At 43.1% G+C, this 24,107-nt stretch overlaps 1 long non-coding RNA gene across 1 annotated transcript; it reads left to right on the top strand.

Moving 5' to 3' along the window:
* The first annotated feature begins 1,999 nt into the window (after positions 1-1,999).
* On the top strand, positions 2,000-23,261 carry LOC115604505. The gene is made up of 3 exons (XR_003990286.1): positions 2,000-2,080; positions 17,066-17,071; positions 23,250-23,261. It is a non-coding gene; the product is annotated as an uncharacterized LOC115604505 (long non-coding RNA).
* Positions 23,262-24,107: the final 846 nt, after the last annotated feature.

Genomic DNA, 24,107 nt, shown 5'->3' on the forward strand with positions numbered 1-24,107 from the left:
ATGATATGTGTGCTGTGCCTGTCTCTTCAGGACTGTCTCAAGTTTGTCTGTAAATGAGATGCTCCTTTGATGCATGTGTTTGCATTCTCAAGTAGATGCCAAAAATACTTTGCAGACTTGACAGATAATCCAATGTAAAGCATGCTCAGAAGCAGACTGAATGCCTGATGAAGGCTGCTAATACAAAATCATAACAAATGTTTCCATCTCCCTGAAAAGCAAAGTCAAAGAAATATTAAAGATGCCAGTAATATATTTATATAAAAAAATAAAAATCTAAACCACAAACATACACATGAAGATGCAATGCCTGAGGCTGAAAATCACCATTCCTGGCATCATGAAACCTACCAGAATATAATTCAGCTTTTTCTTATATTATCTGAGTATATTTGTCAGGAATGAATACAACATTCTAGTGCTCTTCTGAGACTGGCTTTTTCTGCAGACCCCTGGTGGCTCCAGAAACTGCTGTCAGTGGGATCTTTGCCTGGGAAGCATCACAGGTCCCATCTCTGCCACAGCTTGCCATTTAGCTCTCCTGGCTCCTTATACACTACTAGGATCATGAAACGAGTCTTCTCCAGTCTGCATTTGTGACACTGATCTTTGTGTCCTGTCATTTGAATTTTTCAGATTTTTATTAGCACTGATGCATATTTAACAGAAGAAGAGGTGTGGTGTTTTAGAAAGATGCTCAAATAGTAACTGATACCTGTAGCAAGTGACAAAACTCTTTGGAAATATACTTAATGCATAGTATATACGCATAAAATGCGTCAAATTAGGAAGAAGTGAAAGCCACAGCAAGGTGTTCTGGTTAGCATAGCATTCCAAAAAAAAAAAAAAAAAAGAAGAGGATGGAGAACTCTAAACCAGGTTCTTTTGCAATGAGCTATTTATGTGTGTTAAAATACAAGGGAAAAATCAGGAGCTCAGTGGGTCAGAAGAGAAACCTGGCTGGTTTGGGTTGTGTTAGTCCCAAATATGTGAGTAGGATGTCCCCAGGAGGATGGCAATGCAGCTTCACTCATCACAGCATCTCGCTAAAAGCACAGTGACATGAGAGTTGGAGGAATTCAGGCCAAGCAAAACACTAAGAAATTAGTCTAAATTATTGGGTTTTCACTTCAGTGATGAGGGTCTTCACCCCAGTGTCCCTCCAGACCAGCGTCAAAACCAGTCTGTGCAGTGGAGCAGACCTAGGGGGGGAAATAACTTGCAAGTGTGATATTTCTGGTGGAAAGATACCTAAAATCATAATAAAACTGTTAGAAGATTAGAAAGCTAGCTGCAAGAAAAGATAGGGACCTCTGGTGTTTGTCAAAATAACAGTGAACATACCCTTGCTAATGCTGAGGACTAGACAGAAATGGTTGGTGGCTAAATGTCTTGTTTATCAACAAGTATCTCACTGTTCTTCAACTCATGACCATAAAGAGAAGGAAAAAGCAGCTTCGCTGCTGCACTGTGAGAGGGACAAGCATAGACGCTGCCTGGAAGAGGGCAGAAGGAATGGGTGAGCAACTGTGGTGGGTTGACCCTGGCTGGACACCAGGTGCCCACCAAAGCTGCTTTACCACTGCCCTCCTCAGCTGGATGGGGGAGAGAAAATATAACAAAAAGATATTGGGCTGAGACAAGGGCAGGGAGAGATCACTCAGCAGTTACTGTCACAGTAATTCGACTCGGGGGAATTATAGTTTCATTTATTATCGGTCAAATCAGAGTAGGAAAATGAGAAAAATAAAACCCAAACTTGCCACCACTCCGTTCTTCCTGGGGAATTTTCATTTCCTCCTCCCACCCAGAAGCACAGGGGTCAGGGAATGAGAGTTGCAGTCAGTTCATCATGCATTGTCTCTGCCACTCCTTCCTCCTCAGGGAAGGAATCCTCACACTCTTCCCTTGTTCCAGCATGGGGTCCCTCCCACAGAACTCAGTCCTCCCTGAACTTCTTCAATGTGAGTCTTTCCCATGGGCTGCAGTTTTTCATGAACTGCTCCAGTGTGGGTCCCTTCCATGGGCTGCAGTCCTTCAGGAACAGACTGATCCAGCATGGGTCCCCTGTGGGTTTACAGTATTCTTTGGGCATCCCCCTGCTTTGGCATGGGGCCATCCCTGGGCTGCAGGTGAATATCTGCTCCACTGTGACCTCCATGGTTGCAGAGGAACAGCCTGCCTCACCATGGTCTGCACCACGTGCTGCAGGGGAATCTCTGTTCCAGTGTTGTTTCTCTCACATACTCTCACTCCTCTCTCCAACTGCAATTGTTCTCATGCAGTAACTTTTTCCCCTTCTTGAATACGTTATCCCAGAGGCCCTACCACCACCACTTGATTGCCTTAGCCTTGGCCAGCAGCAGGTCCATCTTGGAGTCAGCTGGCATTGGCTCTATCGGACATGGTGGAAACTTCTAGCAGCTTCTTACAGAAGCCACCCCTGTAGCCCTCTGCTACCAAAACCTTGCCACACAAACCCAATACAGCAATGTCATACCCAAAGGTGTGCATACCCGCCTGCTTGAGCAGAACATCTCCTTGCTGAACCACCTGCATGATGAGCCAAGGTTCTAGGTGGTGGCTGTCTTGGTACTCTAAGTAAAGAGAGCTTGAAATTCCACCAATAGTCTTCACAGCAACAGTAGGTGAACCTGTAAAGGTCCAGGTCTTAACTCATCAAGATAAGGTCTAGCAAAATCAGTAGATGAGTACTAATAATGAAAATTAAATAATGAATATTATTATTCAAAATGTAATAATAATGAAAGCCAAACACCATATATTTCTGAGGCTTTCCTCATGATTTTTCATTGCTTCAGGTTGGCAGCGTTAGCCAGCTTCACAACTGCCAAAAGTTGTTTTTTCCAGAGCTTTCATGTCTTAAAGTTTCTCTTTCATTATAGCTTTACAATATCCCTCCACAAAAAAATGCCGACCAGCACAAACCTCCCTTTTTCAAGCTGGCCATTGCTCACCAATATTCTCCATGTGCCCATCATCACTTTCAGATGAAAACTGGCACTTTGGTAAATTGGACAGTGAGAGAAAAGCAACCGTCAGTTTTCTCCCATTGGAATTTATGGGTTATGCTTTCTTGCAGAAAAAAAACAATGCTCTGAAGAGTTTAGTGGCAAATGAAAATACAATTAAATAAGTTAAATCAAATTAATTAAATTTAATTGAATTTAAATTACCACGTTCCTTACAGTTTCAACAAATACTATATTTACTATTGAAAATTTTAGAGTAAAAATGTGGTAACAATCACGAGGAATTCTTCTTTAGTCATGAAAAAATGTCCCCAGCAAAGTCTCATAGAATAGTTCAGGACAGAGTGGCACATCTTTCATTAGAATTAAAAACCAACAAAGGACACAGTGAACACCCAAACACTTGAAATTTTAAACAAAAATATAACCCATTCATATGACATTTTGAAAAATACAGTGCATTTGGAAAAAATAAAAGATTTTCATAAAATTGTTGTTGTTCACAATGCATATCCCATTTGTTTCTCATTTCTCAGACCATCTTATTGTACCTGCTCTGTGACCGTTCCTTTCTATTTCTTCACATCAGCTTCTGGGCAGCAGGGCATGGTGAATGGCTCCTGCCATTTGTACACCTCTCAGCCTCCAAACAGGATCAGTGCTGAGGGACTGTGGGTCTTTACAAGGGGAAAACCTATCACATCTGTACCTCCTTGTTTCAAATTCAATTTTATTTCTTAAATTTAACCACATCTTCAGGTTCCCGGTCAAATGTGCTTTGAAGTCAGTGGAAGAACTGCCATTGCTTCCAGTGGCTTTTAGATATCTATCACCTTGCAATGCTTTCCAGTGTTTTGTTGTTGTGCACGCTTTAATGGATTTGTTTTGTGCTGTTCTCCACGCCAGCATGAGCAATAAGGTTTAGGAGTCTCTCCTCCTTCCCCTCCATGGTGTATCTTCACAAAGCTTGATTTTGCATTCTGACATGAGGGGGTCCCTGGAGCGGAGCCCAGCCCAGCCATCCTCCCCATGTCCTGAAAGTGCCAACAGCAACAGCAGCAGCTGCTGAGCACTTTAGGGGTCTCCAGACAAGGGGAAGTCTTGTGTGACTAAATCCAAGGTAGGAGCTCATGTCAGGTGATCCATCTTGCTTAGGATGTGTTTACACTAGTGTTTTTGTATAGAGCAATGGCGTTATTTTGCAGTGAACACTTGACCATCTCCTCGTACCACGCTTGGGCTTGGTCGACAGAACAGTTGTGTGTGAGCCAGGTGCCTTTTAGAGAACAGCAAAACAGGAAGCTCTGCCCAAGAAGCACATCAAGTGGGCTACAACCTGCAGATGTGGACCCGAGGATCTGAACCAGTTACTGACTCCTCGAGAAGCAAGAAAGCAGAGGCGCAGTGGAGATGTTTGATCCAGGGGACCACTCCAAAGCTCATTCAGAAGATAGCCCTTTGTCTGAAAATGAACGTAGAAGAAGGGGTTGCAGCACCAGAGGCTTCAGGCTACACACCTGCCCCTAGTACTCTGCATTACTGCTGGAGTGGGCACAGCCGCAGAAGAAGGGCACTCAACCATGGGGACAAGCACATCTTCTCTGTAGCCAAGCCATCCAAATTCAGCATGCTCAGTCTGTGACTCCTTTCCAAGTTATTGAGTGGACAGAAAGCTGAGCTACAATGGAAGAACAATGCATCTAAAACCTAAATACTGTTCTTTCAACTCCTAATAAGTGTCCAGGATTTGACTTTGCTGAACAGGGATCTGAGGCTCTAAATTCATGTTTCTCTGCTGGGAAATCAGTGACAACCATGAGTGTGACTTGCACAACGCGCATATCATTCCTGGAGCAGAGGAAGACACAGCCAGTGCATGGCCTTTCCCCTTCTACCTGCACATTTGTGGTTATTTCCTGGAAGGTCACTTTTCTGAAGATTGACCTCCAAAAGAAGAGTGTGAAGCAGAGAACATGCTCACCGCTATGTGCCATGGTTCTCCTAGAGGACAATTGCCCTGCAAACTGTGCACAATCTAGCATTTCTTCCACCACAGGAAGCTAAATAAATCCCAGAGAAAGAATTATGAGATGCCTCAGTCACGTTTGCTACCTCCCCATCCGTGAGAAAGCAGTGACCTGGAAGTAGGAAAGCGCATAAACAACTGAAGTTCCATTTCCATGTTAAGTCCAATACAATTCAATCTACCTTACTATACAGACTTGGTAAAATAAATAGTGTTTTTGCCTCTGATGACACTAGGAGTAAGAGAAGGCCCTGAATTTACAGGGTTTACATTGGCTGACATTTTAAAGGCTTTGCCTATTAATTTTATCATTAGAATAGAATGAACAGCTTTGTGAGAGCTAAGGACACAAGTGCAATGTAATTAATTATTACAATTAATAAAAAGAAGAGTTGTCTTTCTATAGCACAAGAAAAAACTCGACACAAACATATTCTTGAGCTTTTTTTCTGCATATGAAACTGTCTCGAAGCTGGTTTTGTCTGCTCTCTAGATTGCTCATAAAAATGCCTTTCTCAAGCAGTGATCATTCATGGTTTCACAATAGACATGAAGGTCACTATTAGAATCAAGAAATTAAAACATCCAAATTTTTCTTTTGCCATTAACTTCAAATATGGAACAAAAAAGGTCTTTATTTCCATCAATAATAGATAAGGGTCAAAGGCTGCACATTAAAATCCCCTCCATTAGACACAGTCAATTGAATTTTGAAGTTCGGTTTTCTATTCCGGAGTCTTGGTTGGGAACTCAATATAAGAAGAAGTCACATTTCCTGGAAAAAAAAAAAAAATGCCTGGGGGCAAAGGGACCTGCTGATGAGTGTTCACACGGCTCTGGGCTATGGCAGCAATACGGACCGGGTTCTGACTCCTAGCTCTAAGGAGGCAGTGATGGATGATGTCCCAGTGTGAAGGCTGAGCAGTGATAAATGAGGCAGCCACACTAAGGACACTCAGGGCAGCATGGTAGGTTTACAACACATCATACAACAACGCTAGCTGCTGCTTTGATGGACAAAACTCATGGAGACTGGAGGGGAAATATCAGCTGTCTGTGATAAGGCCTTGGGAAGGTCTGAAAGGACACCTTTGCTGGCACTTCTGTTGGGAGAGCAGGAACAGCCATTTGATGGGTAAAGGCAGCTTGTGCCTCTGCTCCATGGATGACCATAGAGAGGCTATGGGCAAAGAACACTGAGAAACATGGGAGAGAAAGCCTCTCAGGTATTTTGAGTCTTGGACTCAGGCAGGCAGGTAAGGTGAGACATCTGGGACCTTGCTCCTGGACTTTGAAAAGAGACTGATGCCAAACAGGTGGGAAAAAAATTCAGAGGTAAACTGAGTGTTCATGTTTGCATCAGTCCTTTGAGGGGATTTTCCATGTTGAAGATATGGGCCCTCAAGCCTGGGTGAGAGGACAGTGGCCAGCGGGTACATCTCTAGTCACTGGGGGACCTGTCTCTGTGACCTGCAGCTCTGCAAAAGCAGCCAGGCCCAGAGCTGGGACTGGGAGGTGATGTGGGCAGTGGGAGGCAGGAGGGAAAGAGGTGCTGAAGCGGACTGAGGTGAAACCAAAGTAGCAGCCCTTTGCTATTGCCACGCATGCTATTGCCCATGCCAATGTTCAATACAACTAATCTGATGTTCATCTAGATGCAAAAGTACCACAGTCTAATGAGGAACATATTACAATAATTGTCGAACTACCCAAACATGTGTGACATATGTGACTACACATGGTTAAATAACAGCAAGTTGGACATTTCTGAGAAAAATACATTTTTCTGCCCATGTTTGATGCAATATTTTTATTCACTGTGAAGCTGTACCATGTTCTTTGGAGAAAGGACTCGGAGGAAGGAAAAGAAGCAGTGTTATTACGTCTTTGCTCTTTCTATTAGCTATCACCTCATTTTGCCCCAGGCTTTTAAGGAACACATTTTGGACATGCTCAGTAAACTTTGCAGGGTTGAACAACTCTTACTTGCTGAACTTAACTCTGTCTCAGGGCCAAATAGGACCACCCTGGGATACAAGTTCAAAGAGGCTCATTCATGTCTGTGAACTCACTGCTGCATCCAAGGAGGACCAGGTAGAGAATGGATTGGGCAAGAGCTGGGCAGGAGTGGATGGCTGGGAGGAGTACACTGAGCCAGCAATGGTGTGGAGGCGGAACTGAATGTACGGTGGAGATGTGAGGGCAATGAGCTGGTACATGGGACAGCCTGAACGGCTACAGAGTCTGGATCAGAGAGTCCAGGACTTAGCCAGAAAGGCTGGAGAGGAGCCTGTGATGGAGACATTGTCACTAGCCTGGGACAATGACTGACAAGAGGCTTGAAAAGAGGCAAAATGGGGGAAAAATGGCCAAAATATGAATTGGGATGGTAAGGAGAAGTGGGATGAGGAGGATGGTCAGAAACAGACAAGAGCAGAAGAGCCTTATATCCTACCATAGAAGGGAATTCCTGCTCCTTCATTGTGCAAAAGGCACACATTGAAGTGTAAAGCCACCATGAACTCTGAGCATGCCTTAGTACCCTGGGCTCTCATGTATGTACCGCAGAGCTCTCTCTGTGCAAACCAGGGGAAAAAGAAGCATATTTCAGACCATGAATTGCTAAATTGCAATTCGTTGCAAACATTACCCTACGGCTGCTGAAGCTGAATGCAGAGGAATAAGAAACCTGGATCCTGTCCCAGGAAGGGTATGTTTGGTCTGATGCGAACAAACATGTTTGCATTGAGCTGGACCTCAAAAACACAACAGGATAGAAAAACAGTCCCCACACACAAGGACATTAGCCTGCTTGATTCAAGACCAAGATGTAAGGAATGCCAAAAGGGCATTTATAGCAGCAGCTTTGCAAGGCCATGAGACCTCAGAGCTATGGCTGTTGGTCATTGCGTGCATCCCGTTCCGCATCTGTCCTGCTGTGGGTTTCTTGACCTGCCTCTACTGTAACCTTGCAGTGTACCTCTCTGTGTAACCCTGCAGTGTCTGCCATCAAGCTGGACATTTTTTCCCCAAAATATTCAGACTGGCTTTGTAGTTTTCCTTTCTTTTTCCCTTATATTTTGAGAGGCACTAAGGTCTCCTGTGGCATGTTTCCTTCTGATCAGCACCACTGCAGTGAAGCATGCACCTGCAAACTCCCTTTTTTGTGTTCTGGGGAGTTAGTTCAGGTTCCCCGACAAGACTGTCTTTGCTGGTTCAGGATGCTCTTAAGGTTCAGAATGAGGTAGAGATCACTGCTGCATCTCATCTCTATGACAAGTAACACAGAGAGCTCCAGGCTTCTGTGAACAATACGTACAGCTCCCAGAAATTATGTCTGTAATAATAAATCTGGGTTTGTCTTTTTTGTTTCTGCTGTGTTTTATACAATAGTGGCCACCTTTTCCAACTCTGCAATCTGGACACCACACAACATGTTACTGTTGTTTCTTAGCCCAAGATGAAAACACTGTGTAACTCAGAACTGTAGGAACTGAGACTAAGAAGAAATAGGCACCATGACACATTCATCAAGTCTGCCAAACCTGGCAAATGATGAAGTTCACTGTTTCATTTGCTGCTGCTGTCAGATCAGCCTGTTCCATTTGCTATGCTGATCTGGAAGAAAGTAACCCAGATGAGGATGTCCTGTCCCCTCTCAGACTCACTGCACAGGGCTCTTCCTCCAACCTTGTGTCCTTATCTTTGTCCTCTCTGCTCCTTTTCATGTGGTCCCTCCTTCCTGTTACCTTGGACCCCAGGCCTGTGGTTGTAGATTCTTCTGCTTTTCATCTATATGACAAGTCCAGCTCTAACCATCACTCAGCCTCTGAATGAAGTCTGGTTTTTTTCTCCACTTTTCTATCTTTACTCTTCACTTTGTTTTTCCTGCTGTGCTCTAAAAAATATTCAGCTCTTGTTTCATAAAGAAATAAACTGACACATAAAATTAAAAAGCACAACTATTACTGCTTTCACCTTCCCAAGTGAAACAACCCCCAAATTTCCATATTCTGTTGAATGAGTAACAGTGAAAACTGAACCTGGATGAAAACTCCTAGTAACCATTTTCTGTCATAAAGACTGCTTTGTCAAAATCAAAATGTGTCCAAGGAAGATAGTAGATAACTAGAAAATTTACAATTAGAAGAAGTTGCTTTGGTTTGTCCTGACTACATTATTCCATACTAATAATATTGTAAAATATTCCATTTTGATAAAGTCAAAATATAATGGTTTGATGTTTTTATTCCAGTACTGGTGCTATTGTAGCACATATATTTTACAATTACCTGACAAATTATTATAATGCTTTCACTTTACTGAAGTCAAATGAATTGTAAAATTAAAATGTACTGAATTACCGAAGCAAAATCTTTCCTAAATCACACTTTTTAAAATACAAATGCGCATTCAGCGAGACATTCAAAGTGCTGGTTTTGTGTTTGGATATAGTTCAATATGAAATGTTAACCAGTAACATGCGTTTTCTACCAGATTCACTAAATCTGTTTAAATCAGTGTAAACTGATTTCAGGCAAGCTGTTTTGTCAATGAGGAGGCTAAGCTAACACACAGAAAGGAGATGTCTCCAAAGCCTGCAAAGCTGAAACATGAGTGGTCAAAACACATCGTGCTTCCACTGCTCTACCACATATTTGCCTTCTTGACTTAAAAGTAGAAGCCTTTATAGTCAAACCCTTATTTACATGCCCTTAAACAAAGAACCTGTTTGAACAGCACATCTGGGAGTGACGGTACATTTGAGGGGTTTTCATCTATCCTGCAAACACTCACCTGGAGCAACAGGAAAGCCAAGCGTTGAGACGTTTGTTCAGCCGGTGTCTACCACAACATGTGGATTTGTGGCAATAATTAACAAAGCCAAACTAGCAAAGAACAGAATCAAAGCTCTATGGAAGCTAACAGAACATTTCTGACTTCCATAGGATTATGAGAAAAGATCCAAACCATGATTTTAATGTTCATAACCCCTTGTGGCTCAGTAGGAAGACATTAATGTACTATGAACATTAAAACCCCCTAATTTTCCAGACAAGCATTGTGTATCGCTTCTCTGATCAAGATAACATTTGTCCAAGTCTGTCTGTATGAAGCAAAATGAACTCATTAGCTAGTGAGATGGAAAGTCTAGGGAGGAGCCATGGGCAAATTACTATTGAATTTCTTATTCGTGGGATAACCAAACAGAGATTGCCTGCAATATTCTTTGCTCCATGTGACCTGTGAATGGAGATGATGTAGTATTTTTCCTTTTTTATCTCACAGCCTATGATGCCAGCCTGTCTTATGCACTGACTTCACATTTTAGCCCTGCACAGGTATATATCGCTTTGATGAGATGCTCACAGCCCTGTAACCTCTTCTTGCGACCTCATCCAAAGAGTTGATCTGTGACTGAACCCCCTACATTTGCTCACCTGTATCTGCCTTGGCACAGTGGAAGCAAAAAAACGCTGTTTTCTGTAACAAAAAAGCACATCCTTTCCTTCCCAATAAAGTAATAAAATATCTCGTGAGAAACTTGTCAATGGCCCAGTGAAAGTTCCTCTGTCCTCCTTTTCCAGTCTAGCTACCATGAGCAGAAATATTTAACACTGAGGCTTTGACTCCAATCAAATGCATAGGTGTCAGGGTCAGACCTTCACTGACTCTTCGTCACATTCTGGGAGCCCTATAAGAGAGCAGTTACTGTCCATGCCCTGTAGACCCAAACAGTAGGGACAGCATGAGCATTTGGCTATTTCTTTCAGAAACCTGTAGGAGTTGCTGTTCCTTTCCATGCCTCTTGGAAACAGTCCATCCACCTTAGTTCATACCTGGCCCTCAAACATTACAGCAGAGAAAATGCACTGCCCAGCAGACCTGTCTACCCTAGAGCTTCAGCAGCAGTGTCTTAGCTGTGCCACTGCTGCCATTCAGCTAGGATGCTAGTTAGGATACTCAAGAGAAAGGTGAAAGGACCATCCTTACGATGCTCATTTCCACCAGACTTTGGTTCCACAATATTTTCCTTTCTTTAATGTAGAGTTGTGACAGGACATGAAATACTCGGCAGCTGGAAGGTCTATTTCTCCCTGTTGTCGAGCTGTGACTCTCAGCGCACTATAAATTGCTGAAGATGTTGCCTTCTTGAATCTTATATCCTTCTTCTTGCTGATGGATGTGAGGATAAGTATAATACCTCATTGTCTGCAGTCCTACATGATACAGGCGCTTGCTCACTACTGTACTTTGGCTGGATTGTCTCCTCATGCGTAAGATTAATATACACACTGCCGTTATCAGAAGGAAACTTGTTTATACTCTTAACATTTTAAGTGACAAAGTTGTTAAAATGTTTGGGTTTCAGGTTTTTATTTTTTTAATGGAACTTCAACTTGTGAATCTAACATTTTGGGAGAAAGCTCAAATTGTTAAGGAATCAGCAGGACACATCACCGAGCTACAATAGGTTCACTTTCATGTGGATGCTGTAGCAGGCAAGCCTTCATGGAAAAACTCTGAATGTGAATTTAGCTAGTTTTGGATAAAGACGCCTTTCAGCGTCAATAAACACCATGAATGCAGCCACGGTAGAGTTACAACTTAATGAGATGAGGGGAAGTGCACAGGGTCAGGCCTCATCTCCCGGCCTCTGTCATGCTAATCAGCTGGGCAGCCTGCAGCTGAAAAACTGCTGGAATTTTTATTTGCATTTCATTTAGTTGGAAGGAAATTGACCCAGATGGTCCACAAAGGCAATAGAAGGCTGGCAAGCAGTCTAGTGCTGCACACTTTTCCGAGGGGCTGCACTTGTCCGCCCGTCCCTCTTGGAGCCCAAAACATAAAAGATTAAAACAGCGTAAGGGAATTGATTTCATGATTTTTAGATAATTTCCCTAAGATTTCAGAAAAGACCTAAAAACCCTAATTTAATCAGCCAGGAGCTCAATAGTAATTAAAGGGAAGAAAAGCTGAGATAATGAAAGAGGTGGTAGGGATTTTTGCTGTTGCTGGTGGGAACCTTTCTTAATTAGAAAAAGTCTAAAATCTAAATGATGTTAATGACGACAAGCATGAACATTTATTGCAAAGACACTGTATCCTTGGTCAGCTTAGATGATTGATTGCCAAATCTGATAAACTTCCTTAGAAAAAGCTAAAATGATTTGTTCTGCATTTGTCCCAGCTAAATATTTCCATGTGTTTGCTCAAATGAACAATATTGGTATCACACTTATATTCGTTTGGCCAAAGCTTAGATATTTGCAGAAGTGATGTGTAATTCCACCCCATCTGCTCATGGTTTCACCTATTTTGCTTTGAAAGCTCAGCTAAAACTCTAATAAAAATACAGGCTCTTCAGATTCCACCTATTTTTGCATTGTAATCTTAGAGATTACAACATTTCAAATCAAGTGCAGTAGACTTATGGTGGGCCAGCTGATGGCATATCTACTTAATTGGAAGATAGAAAACATAACTGTAATCACATTATATAAAGTCTTTCATAATGTCAAACTTTCAGCCATAAATTACCATGGCACCCCACAAGTGCATGGAGCTGGAGTAAATGGTCAGGGATCCCTTATCTGCCAGTTGCAGCCGCCAAAGTGCTGCTCTTTACCTCCACCCTGCCCTGAAAGCGTGGAACCGACAGGCCTTTCATTTCTACCAGCATCACCCTAGTCAGGGTGAAGCTTCATCTCCTTATATCAATCAGCTGTCTTCCTAGATAGTTCTGTTGCCTCAAACAGCAGTGTGATAACTCCTCTGGTCTGGATAGCTATTGAACACATGCAAACAAGTCCTCCCAGTGCAAGTCTTGGGGAATTAAACCCAGCAACTTCAACGGAATTGCTTCCAATTTCCACATGTATAAAAGTGCGTGGAAATCTGGATTGACTCCCTTGGATAAATGGGCTCACACAGGCTTTTGTTTTCATGACAGGAATTCTGTCTTTGGGGAAATGTGATAAAAAGAGCCTGAGGTAGCCACAAAGCCACACAACAGTGTGGGCACTCTGACAGCTCGTGCATAAACGGAAAGATCTGGGGTTTTTCAGCTCCTTGTGGTGCTCTGAGGACTTGTAGTTGTTTCAACTTGTGGCAGCTCAGCTGCTAAGCAGCTGTGTGAGTACACCACCAAGCTGACCCAAACATACCACCCGGATCCTGCTACAAGCTAGACAGAGGCCTGGTCTTTGTCTTGTAAGAACTCAGCCATGAGTTATCTCAAGGATTGTTCCTTCTGATGGTTATGACAGTCACACTTGAGCTTTGATGTTAAAAACCTTACATAAAGAACTTGTCCACAGTTCTCTATGCAAAGCAAACTGGGATAATTTATATTTCCAGCACCGTCAGAAGTCCCAGACTTCTCCTAATGTCACTGTTAGAAGTTCAGTAGCTAAGAAAGAATGGAAGAAAGATAGGAAGACAATAATCCAATTTTTTTGATCTGGTAGTGGCCTCTTTAGTAGCCCAGAGCAATATTTAGGAGAAACATTTATAACGGACCCAAGATTTCTGTGGTTCAGAAGACCAAATACTCAAGATGTAACACCTTAAAATTGTGCCTGAGAACCATAAGGCAGCGTGCATAGCCACTGTCCACACCGAAGGTGTCTGAAAGAGCTTTTGGCACTGCAAGTCCTTGAATTATCATCTCTGAAAGACAGTAAGAGATCAGCAGTTCCAATGTAGTTTCCAATACCCCTGCTTGCCCTCCACTGCAGGAAGGAAAGATGCTGACTGTGGACAATACCTGTGTCATGGGGATTGAGCACACTATGAAGGAGTGGTCTTGGTTTTCTTGAATGAACAAGCTGGTTAAGAAACCATACATGCATGGTTCTCCCTTTGCATGCATCCTTCTATCTACTTCGGAGCCTGAAGGTGAGACGACTTGATAGAAAATACAGAAAGTTGAAGCATTCACCTGTTGCAGTAACTACATGAAACCTTAAAGCACATGAGAAGCCCCTGTGGAAGTTTAAAACAGCTCTTTCCAGGGGGGGAAGCAATGGCTTCATTGCAGGTTGCTGCCTTGGAAATAGCAGCCGACTCAGCAATGAAAATGAGTTAAGAACTTAGAGATGGACATTCAGCATCACTTGTGCAAACTTACTTGCAGATATGGGTGTTTCTGTTTCCTCTGGAGTCTTCTCAGCGCAGATACAATCCAACTTTGTAACTGAATAGAGGCTCAGTGCTAGAACTGAATGTGACAGGCCCTGGTGTTAAGGCAGTGCTTAAGCTACATTTCGACTAGTGCCTGAAATCCACATATAAAACCAAAATTGCCTCCTCTTCATACCAACAAGGCAGAAGATACAAATTTGAGGCAAACTTGGAGCTTTTTGATTGCAGCTGTACCACTGCTGACCCAGTGCTGTGCCATCTGCAGTGTGGGTGACATGCTCACCACAAAGTTGTCCATTTTATCTTTCAGTGTTGCACGAAATCTCCTTGTTGCCACTGTCTGTCTGGGGTAGCTGTGGTCTGTAAATGGTCTGAATTCAAATCAGCATATATGAGGGCAGCAGCAGGCTGGGCCTCATGAGTCCCACTCATAAGCCCTGAAAGATGTTTACAGCCACATCAGGGCAGATGATGGACAGAGCTGGCTCTCTGGCCCATCATGCTCATGAAGCTCATGCTGGAGGAGTTTGGATGAGCAAAGTAAACACGGAAGTTAAAATCTGGAAAAAAAAAACCACCAAACCCAAAAAACCCCACATGTGAAAACCAGCAATTTCTTTAGAAATCATTCAGTGTGGTTAAAAAGGCTTACTACCTTCTTGGCATGCATTTCAGCAGCTATCGCTAACAAGGATTACCAGAGCATAAGCTGTAACTGCTAGAGGAAATAGAAAGACTCATTTCAAAGTATGAAGTGTAGCCCTCAGAAGAACAGTTAGGAATAAAACTAAGAGCTGTCAGATAAACTAGATGCAGTTCTGGGAATGGTGAGTCCAGTTGGCTCTCACTGCAGGCCCTTGGGTGCTGCTGGTTTCTCAGATAGTCTGTTTCAAAGCATTTTCATGTCCTCACCACATTTTCCTTGAAGACTACAAAAGCCAAAATTTGTTGCTTATGCTGAAATCTTGAGAAGGTCTCAGGCAAAACAGGAAATGTTTATTCAAATATCTGGCAAGGAAACCTACAGTCTGAACTGGACCGTGGCTAACTGCCTCCCTGCTCAGCTCTGGTCCATGCTGTGCTGGGGCTCAGCCTGGGACCTGAATGTCTGGGAAGGTACAGGAAAAACAGGGAGTCCAGAGGAGAACAAAGGAGTATGACAGTAAGCCCAGAAGTGTAACATACCATGAAAGAATAGGGGTTGCTCTAATGTGTGCCAGGGAGTTCCTGATAATGTTTTTCAAATATGCCAAGAGCTGCTGCAAAGAAGGAGCAAAATGCTTTTCATGCCCAAATAGGACAAGAAATAACGTATTTAGGTGCAGTGAGAAGGTTCCAGTAAGGCACTAGAAATACTTGCTAATGGTATGGACAGTGAAGGAGTGGAGCTGTGCTAAAGAAGTATGTGTTGTCTATCATGGGAAATCTTTAGGAACAGCTTGGAGAAACCTCTGTCTGACAGGCAAGGGTGATCATGTCTTGTGGCAATGGTATCGACTAGGAGATCGCTTGAAAACCTCTCCAGCATTATTCTGATACTTTGCTTTTTTGTAACCTTTCAGAGTGAATCTACTTTTATGACTTAAGCTCTCTAGGCTCTCTAGATAGTTTTGGTTTGATTATGTAGAGTCACCTTACGCCACATGTCTGCACTTGTTCACCCCTTTAAAAAACACAATAGCGTCAAAGATGGGGGTATGGTATGTGGACACAACTCAGCTAAACATAATAGGTTTGTAAATTCTTGTCCTAAGTCTGAATTCAATCTTTGTGAACCCAACAGAAAAATTGTCATACAATTAGTAGACTAAAGGGAAATAATTCCAGAAAGCTAAATGATTTTAACAGAAGAAAAATCATGCTACAGAACTCCGTAATTTAGCTTAAAATTCAACAGAAAGTTAATTCATTAATAAAGTCACTCAAGCTTGACTAATAACAGCCTGAGCCAGAAAATCTAGCAATTTAAAGTAAACCTTTGGTTGCAAGCATAACTTGATGCATATGATGCCAGCTGCAGAAATTGCCATTTCAAACCTCGCTCTAGTTGGCACAATGGGAACAAATAGCTCTCAGCTGCAGGTGAAGCCTACCAGACCTTTCTCCTCAATCTCTGTATAGAGTCAGTTCTTCTTAAAAAACAGCCATTAAATTATCGCCATTGTCTTGGGGGAATGGTGATTGATGCCTCTTCTTTTATGCTAACTCAGCTTGTCTCTCTGCTCTAAATGGCCTTGTCTTTGGCGTGGATGTTGGTAGTACATCATTAGGTTTTGGTACGCGTCGTGCCGCTCTCTGCTCGCAGCTTGGCAAACAAGGCTGTCAGACATGGCCGTTCAGAGGATTAATACAGCTCTCCTGAACTCCTGAATACAGAGAGCCACGGGGTCCCACCTGTTGGGGCTCCAACAGGGTGCTGTGCAGGGAGCGCCTTCCTCCTGTGAATGCTAAGGTGGCAAGGTAAAGTGCTTCTGTGGTATCTGTTGGGCTTCATCCCAGCTGCTGCAGATGGGATGGGAGGATGTGCATGGGGGAGTGGGAGCAACAGGAATTCCCACGGTGGCAGCAGAACCCACAAAAATCATTTCAGGTGCTTATGTTGGTATTTAAGTACAGTTGATTTGCTGTTGCACTGAAAATGAGAGATACTCCCTCATGTGTTTGTAAACTGCAAAGGATGGCCCTTTTTTGTACACAGCTGTACACAGCTGATCACTGTTCATAGACATACAACCGTATACCTCTGGAGAGGAACCAGAAAGAGAAGTGAAAACATGGAGAAAGAGAAAGCTCTAAGAAAGAGCTGAAAGTCTGTTCTGCTAACACTGGTACAAGCCTACCGCGAGCCCAGAGACACTGGGGGTGCAGTTATCCCTGCGGCTGCAGCCACGGCCACTAGAGTCCCGTGTGCTGTTTGCCATGCTGAGTCCACTGGGAAGCTCTGCATGGTTTCAGAGGTAGCCCTCACCTTTCTGCTGTCAGAGCAGAGAGGTGGCTGCTATGGCCAAGAGGCACTTCCCATCATGCTGGCCTGGGCTGGGGAGCCAGGAGCCAGACCTGCAGCGCTGCAGTTTTGATGAAGGGGGTTAGCAGTCTGAGCTATGGCTCCACCCTAAATGAGTCATTTTGCTGGGTCTTTCTGCAGAGCAGGAGTAACCGTGGGACACTCACCACGTGACTTCTGAAATAAAATGAGCATTTCTAAAGGGCTGTGGGATGCTTCGACAAGGACACTGGGAGGGAAAAGGTAGGAGCATTTGAAGATACTTTTCCTGTGGGAAAAGTCTTTCTTCTCAAGGCTATAAAATGGGAGAGGAAAGAGCCAGGTTTTACATCTCTCTGGTTGCCCCACATAGCATCACCCTTCATTTCACTGGTCCTCTTCCCCCCCCTTCCTCCCTTGCCTATTTTGGGTGCAAGTTTAAGCACCTACTCTAGTGGAAGGTGTCCCTGACTGTGGCAGGGGGTTAGAACTAGATAGTCTTTAAGATTCCTTCTAACCCAAACCATTCTATGATTCTATGATTCTTCAAGCAGGGAAAGTTTCCTGCCATGTGTTTGAATTGGCATAACATGTCTCTAGTGCCGACTGTGGTTTGTCAGAGTAAAGTGAACTTTAAATGTTTTATTTTTTCCTTTCTGCCCCTCAAACAGCCATAGTTCGAATTAGCTGTAATCTTCACAGCTTGTAGACTTCAAACTCCCAAGTAAAGACAGCAAGTAGTAAAATAAATAGATACATCAAAATTGTTATCTTAAATGGATGGAAAAAGCTTTGTAGGTATACATCCTACCTGAGGAGTGTGTAAGGATTATCCATGCCATGTATTTCAGAGGTGGGTGACCTGAGCTCAGGGGTTGTTACTCACTTGAATATTTTTAAGCCTCTGCCTTGGGAGGCAGCCTATATGTGCTGTGGCTACCAGAGCACTGGCAGGCTTCACAGGGGCAAAACGTCCCACACTGGGAGCCTTGTTTGAACCAAGCCTACTCACTGGACTAGTGAGATTACTGTGGTATTCATGGTATAACATAACCCTCTTTATTTAGTGCATAATATGGTTTACATTTAACTAATTTTATATTCTTTCTCATTTTCTTTTTAGAATGAAGAAAGTGTATTTCTATTCTATTTCACTAGAATGAAGAGAATGTATTTCTCCCGTACATTGAGCATTGAATGCGGTTCATGTCTCTGCATCTCAAGAAGGATGTAGTAAATTCAGAAGATATAGAAAAAGGCAATGAAAATGACTGTGGGGTGAAGTGGCCACTTTATGTGGAGACACTAAAAAGACTCAGTTTAGAGGAGGGAAGGCTGAGGGGATATATTCACGAAACTATGAAGGTGATGAGTAAGGGGAACATGGAACTGTTGTTGGGAAATCCCTTAACACAAATCCCTCAACACAGGCACTGGAGAGCACTCTGGAAACTCTGAGACGCAGAGTTTAAAACAGACACAGGACAGTGCCGCAAAGGTGAACGGTATCAACAGGTTCACAAGGGGATTAGACACATCTGTGGACAGCAGCATGACGAGGTGGTACTCAGGAGCCTATGAAGGTACCTCACACTAACGTGCCATCACTACCCATCACTCTCCCTCACAGCAGCTCCTACTGCTACCAATACAGAGTCAGGCAGCTGGGGACCACTGCTCTGACCCAGCAGAGTGTTTCTCAAGCTCACCTTCTGAAGTTTCTGTCCCAACAGCTTCTTGCTCTCCCCAGAGCCCAAAGAAAGCTCTCTCTGCAAAGGGACCACCATGGGCTGGCAGGAAAGGGGAGCGTGCCGTGGACTAGATGGTTTCCACATCTCTGAATGTGGTCCTGGAGTTACTTTTGTTCTGCTTTGGTGGCCGGGAACAATACCCCTTTAACAGAGACACTGTTTTAGAGGGGATGTTTACAGCCAACTCCAAACAGATTTTTGCAAATATTTTCCCAAATACAAAATAATCAGTCTGCTTTGGTGGCATTCAACTCCTTCTTCATCTGATTCCTTTCCAAAGATGTGAGGGGAATATGGTCTGCTAGGATGTTCATGGACATAGAGCCTCTGGCAAACATGCTCCTCCATGAAGGGTCACAGTAGGAAAGGATCATCTGGTAAATCTTCAAAGCTCCAGGAATTGCCCAATTGGACATTAGGAAAAAAGTGTCTCTAAGTTACCAATTATGTCCCAGTCACAAAAACATACAAAAAAAAGCATCTTAGGAATGCACAGAGCAATAGACAGGGAGTCTGCGGACAATACAGACACTGCCCAACTGCTGAGCAAATCGCTACAGGTGAGTAATAAATAAGACAAAATCCATTTACAGATGATTTTTCAAACAAAAAAAAGTCAAACAAACTGGCCTTGGTTGGGAGTCCTGTTCTAGCTTATAGAATCTCAATTTTGTACAAAATTGAAATCATAGAAAATAATGGCTCAAAAGGCTGGTTTAGATCTGGGTTGTTTGCCTGTTTGTTTTTCCTTAAGTTTGCAATTGCTTCTTTTGAATGAACACTATGCCCTTGGAAGATGTCAGACTGACCTTTCTGGGAACTACAGAATTCATCCAAAAGCTAAAGAAACTTCTATTCTTTCACTTTTTTCCAGTCAGCCTTTCTATAAGATGACATTCTGCCACTACCCAAAGCCAAAGGCTTTCCATGTGTTGTTTTCCATGTTCTTCTCCTCTACATCTTTTAGGCAGCTAGATCTGTAAAATAATAATAATGTGAACCTAGAAATAGAAGTAGGAGCTACTCTTTTAGAGACCTACTGCTAGATGAAGAAAATTTTACCTGTTCCTGAGCTTTCTTTTGACCATTTAAACTATTAGTGATTCCTGTGTGAGCTGCTGTGTATCCTGAGTTCATTCATTTCATGGATTAAAGCGCTTGGTTTGCTCTGGTTCTGCATCAGATCAGAGCTGGATGCAGTCTGCTAGAAGCACCTGAGAAAGTATTTTAACTACTTCATTGCTGCTCCAAGTGGACCAAGAGCAGATAGCTGTGTTTGGGAATGAAGAGGAGAAAGGGTGGGCTGAGCAGGAATCTGAACTTTTGCTGAGCAGGAATCTGAACATGGCAGTAGCCCACTTCTCTCCACTCATTCCTTCTGCTGTCTTCCCACCACCGTGTCTTTGGATTCTGCTCTGCCTTAGCATCTCTTCATAGTTGCTCATGCCTGAAAACAGCTCTAAAGATTCAAGTGGGTGAGATGTGAGAAATGAATGGTCAGGTCTCCGGAAAAGAAAATCAGCTTCTCCAGATCCTGTGGGGGTATACCCCAAGAGCCACCCACTTCAGGCTCCAGCTGATTTCTTCAGCAATAAGGATCACCCACATTTCTAAAATGCATTCATCCCATGCCCATCCTGCTTGTAAGTCCTTCTGTGTGCAGGGTGATGTGCAAGCTGGATGTGTGAGCCACCCCTGCTCCTGGGAGTGGGAATGTCAGTGAGCCACTGGAATGGCTGCAAGGAGGTTTGCATCCACTATTTGGCACAACATTCAGATAGCGAAAAGACTCCATCCCAATGCCTGACTCAGGTGTCCAGGACTACCTGAGAGGCCACTGCAGTTGCCAACACATGGGCCATGAGCATCACAGCTCTGCTCTGGCTGCTGGTGCTCAGACCTCCATGCCCAGAGCCCCCATGCCCAGGAAAGTAGCTAGAAATGGAGTTTAATGAGAAGATGGGACAGACTGCAGTGACCAGCCCTTTTTATTCTCTTTCCCTTTGTTTTCCCACACTTGTTTCCCCAAAGAACCTCCATCCCTCTCTGTCCCCACCTGTAGTCCTTCCCTTACAGGTCCTGCAATAAGTTTTGTGCAATCCCAAAATGTTTCCACCCCTCATCCCATACTGAGACCCACCCCCCTGTAGGCACTGACCCCCTCAGTCCATAGCATAAGCAGGGATGCTCTCTATTCTGGGCTGATACCCCCAAACCATGCCCTGCCTGTGATAGCCCTGGGAAGGGCAGGTTTTCTCAACTAGGTTACCTTGGTTTTCTCCAGTTAGGTTTTGGGAGTTCCTGCATGTCATCACTGTTCCTCTGTGCTTCTTTGTGATCCCAGACATGAGCCTTCAGTCACATAACACATAAAACAGGGGAAGTTAAGGTTAGATATAAGGAAGAAGTTCCTTACTGTGAGATTGGTGAGGCACTGGAACAGGTTGCCCAAAGAAGTGGTGAATGCTCCATCTCTGTCAGTGTTCAGGGCCAGGTTGGACAGAGCCTTGGGCGACATGGTCTAGAGTGAGGCATCCCTGCTCATGGCAGGGGGGTTAGAACTAGATAATCTTAAGGTCCTTTCCAACTCCAACTATTCTGTGATTTTATAACCTAACACCTCTAGGCAGCTGAATCCCACCCCTAATGTCAGTCATGAAAATGATAGTTTCTGGAAAGCTGTGCCAAGATACTTGGATTGTGCATGGTCATTTTTATTGAAATTATAAACTTGTAGATCTTCTCAAGGCAGGTTGTTGTTTTTGAAGATCTGTGTGGCCTATCATTTGTCTAAAACTTACTTTCATATTTGTAATTTATTTTTCTTTCACTCCACTCTTCCTGTTGTAAATAAGCCATGAAACTCAGCCAGGCAGACAAGGTGACCAGCCCACTCCAGCCTCACACAGGGGTATTCCAAAGGCAAGCCAGAGACCTTGGCATTTGCTCTTGTCTACATCCCCACAGGGCAGGACCTGCCTCCCTCGTCAACCTGGACTGCCTCTGGCATTACAAACAGTATCTCTCTTTCTTCTCACAGCATCAGTTGGGTCAGCCTCATGCAGAAACATGTCTTGGTCCAAGACTGTACTCTTTACTAGGGGTAAATGAAACCCCCAGGTTTCAAGCTTTTGATGTCTGAGTCATAGTTGAAAACTAAATTAAGACTTCAACCTTTGTTTTTTATCTAAAGGCCTTGGGTTTCATGCCATGTTACCAGGAAGAGTGAACACTAGTTCTGAAATTTGGTCTTCAAACACAGAAGACGGTTATTTCTTGACATGTAAAAGCTGATTGCTTCTCTTTCCCTGATAGTGCAGTTGACCATGAGCATGCCAAGAGTCCAGTGTAAAGCTGCAAACCTCATCCCAGCCTGTCCATCTGCTACAGAGATTTAAATAATATTTATCTACCTCTGAACTTTGCTATGCCCTGTTGAACGGATGACGTGGAGCAAGAAAAAAACCATCAGTGGGACTGTCTCAAAGCTTCAACTTTTTTGTCCTCATTTAAGAGAGGGAAAGCTGTGATGAATCCCTTCAATGGTCTTGAAAAAACTGGACAAAACTGCCACTCCAGCTATAGCCCACACTTCAAATGGCCGTGAGATGGCCTTTTCTGAATGTTACATAGTTCAAGGAGGCAGTGAAGTGCTCAGTGGAAGATTTTGTATGGGAACTTTAACTTCCCATTCCATTTGACTTTTGGTCTTTAAAATACAGGTCAAATCAATGAATTTAATGAAGGCCGTGGAACACAAAGGCTTTGCCTTGCATTTTGACCTAGATAAAGGAGAGTCAGTCCAGGTCAAAAGGCTTTAGCAGCACTTTAAGTGGTTAGTACACAAATGTGACAGAGTGTTTAGACTCTCGGAGACTTGCAAGACCCAGTGACAAGCCGTTAAAAGTATTTGAAATAGCTGCTTGAATGAACTTTGATAAGGTACCGCTATTGTCTTCTATTGTCTCTTTCTTCTCATACCAAAACACCCCCAAAAGAACAAGAGTCAATGAATGTATAATGCAGTCCCACTTTTACTGGATTTGAGGCTTCTTTCGGCCCTTTGGACTTTTTTTGTGAACTGTTTATGCCATTTTCATTCATTTCCCCACATTAAGCCTTTCTCAGATGCTAGTGATTAATGTGACTTGTCAGCAAGAGCTTTTAAAGTGCAATGATACTTTCAGAAGCTATAATATGTCAATTGAACCTAAGATTAAGAACAAATTAATAGTAAATTTACTCTTACTGAACCTTCTTGCGAAATGGAGCTACCATATGTGGAGGTGGTGGTGAGACTTTCCAGCTCCCACACCACAGATCAGACATCTGATGCAAAACTAGCTCAGAGCAGCAGACCTGTATATTAAATTCTGGATTCATACCTTTCCTCTCACTGGGATTAAATAGCCCAGTTAAACCATCAAGCACTTAGCACACATTCACATACTTTACGTAGGCATCTAAATTTGGTGGTTGAAATCAGCTTGTTGGTAAAGGTAAGTTTCTATTATCAGCAATAAACATATTTTAATGGTGGAAATCATACTGTCAGAAAGCTCACGATGGTAAGATCTGCCAGAAAGCAAATCTCCATTTAAATACATAATTATTCTCCATTACCAGAAAGCATTTGTCTAAGGAAAACTGGTAAAATGTGTAACAGTTCATTATGCAGGACCAAATTTGTCTAGAAAGACCAAAATCCTAGTTAATTTGTGCAAGGCAGAAAGGTTCAGTTTTGTTTTGCTTTTCAATTTTGTTGTAAAAAGTCTGCTTCTTGAAAGCTTTCCAGGCCAGAGATCAGGTTCCTCCTTTATAATGGGAGCTATTAATGCCTGAAATGGGCCACTCTAAAGAACCACATGTCCGTTTCACATGGTTTGATAGCTCCAAGATTTTGCTCACTGTGCTTTTGGGACTTTTCTCAGTATTCTCTATAGTGAGATTTTTATTGTATTTTACTCTTTTGTCTGGTTTTTGTGTTCGAAATTTTTCCCTTATTCATTGACCAGCAACTTTCTGTCACCCATCTTTGACTTTTCTTCTTACATCTGCATTAAAGCTGTCATTTACTTCTGCTTTTTCCCCTCTCTCCATATTTGACAGCAAAAGCCTTCATCAGCTTTTATCCCTTTTTGTTCACATTATGACATAACCTGCGCAAAGTGGCACAGCTCCCCAATTCTTGTATATAAAATTTGCAA

The sequence above is a fragment of the Strigops habroptila genome, chromosome 2, assembly GCF_004027225.2.
Source record: "Strigops habroptila isolate Jane chromosome 2, bStrHab1.2.pri, whole genome shotgun sequence".
Classification (NCBI taxonomy): domain Eukaryota; kingdom Metazoa; phylum Chordata; class Aves; order Psittaciformes; family Psittacidae; genus Strigops; species Strigops habroptila.